The sequence below is a fragment of the Sipha flava genome, unplaced genomic scaffold (assembly GCF_003268045.1).
Source record: "Sipha flava isolate LNK unplaced genomic scaffold, YSA_version1 51137_pilon_pilon, whole genome shotgun sequence".
Lineage (NCBI taxonomy): Eukaryota > Metazoa > Arthropoda > Insecta > Hemiptera > Aphididae > Sipha > Sipha flava.
Window position 1 is genome coordinate 22,245 of NW_020273432.1, and position 804 is coordinate 23,048.

Genomic DNA, 804 nt, shown 5'->3' on the forward strand with positions numbered 1-804 from the left:
CCCCCACTATCTACCACCAAGTTTCTAAACGTAATTCAAGCATTTTAGTATAGTTTTAAAAATATTTATTAATATATAATTTATAATAATAATAATAATTTTGGTTTTAGTATTCAGTCACTTGCTCCACTCTGACAACTGCATTCTCTTAGGCGAATTTCTGGCAAATTTATTTATTATTTCACTTTCATCGAATTGCTCTTTTTTATTTATATTAGCCATAGCTAACCCATTCAGTCTGTTTTCCGACATGGTGCTTCTTAAAAAAATTTTTAAGCGATTAAGTGTTGAAAACGTTCTTTCCGGAGTGAAAGAGGTACTGGTAACGTGGCGAATAATTGTAAAAGTATTTTAATGTTAGGTCAAAGATTGGTGTGATGAGAGAGTGAATCAAGAGCAGAATTCGATTTTGGAATAGTATCCATTGTTGCCTCCATATGAACAGGTTAGCTCTGATTGTAGATGAGGTATCATCATGGAGATCTTGGACATATATTTTAGCAGTTTTTATAATATTTTTATCGTCATACATATTTAAATTGGCCGGAATAAGTCCTTCAAGTGGCATAACATCAATAAGCCTTTGATTAAAACGAGCATCCATTGATTCTATTAAATAGTCAAGATACATTATACATATAAACACGGCCCATGGGGGGGGCTATAGCCCCCTTAGCCTCCCCCTTTGGCTATGCCACTGGTACCTATCTAATGGTATAATAAAGAACTATAAGCAGTGGTAAAAATGTTGAGAGGGGACTTAAATCATCAAAAATTTAAAAATATTCTCTTACCGAAGTTTAA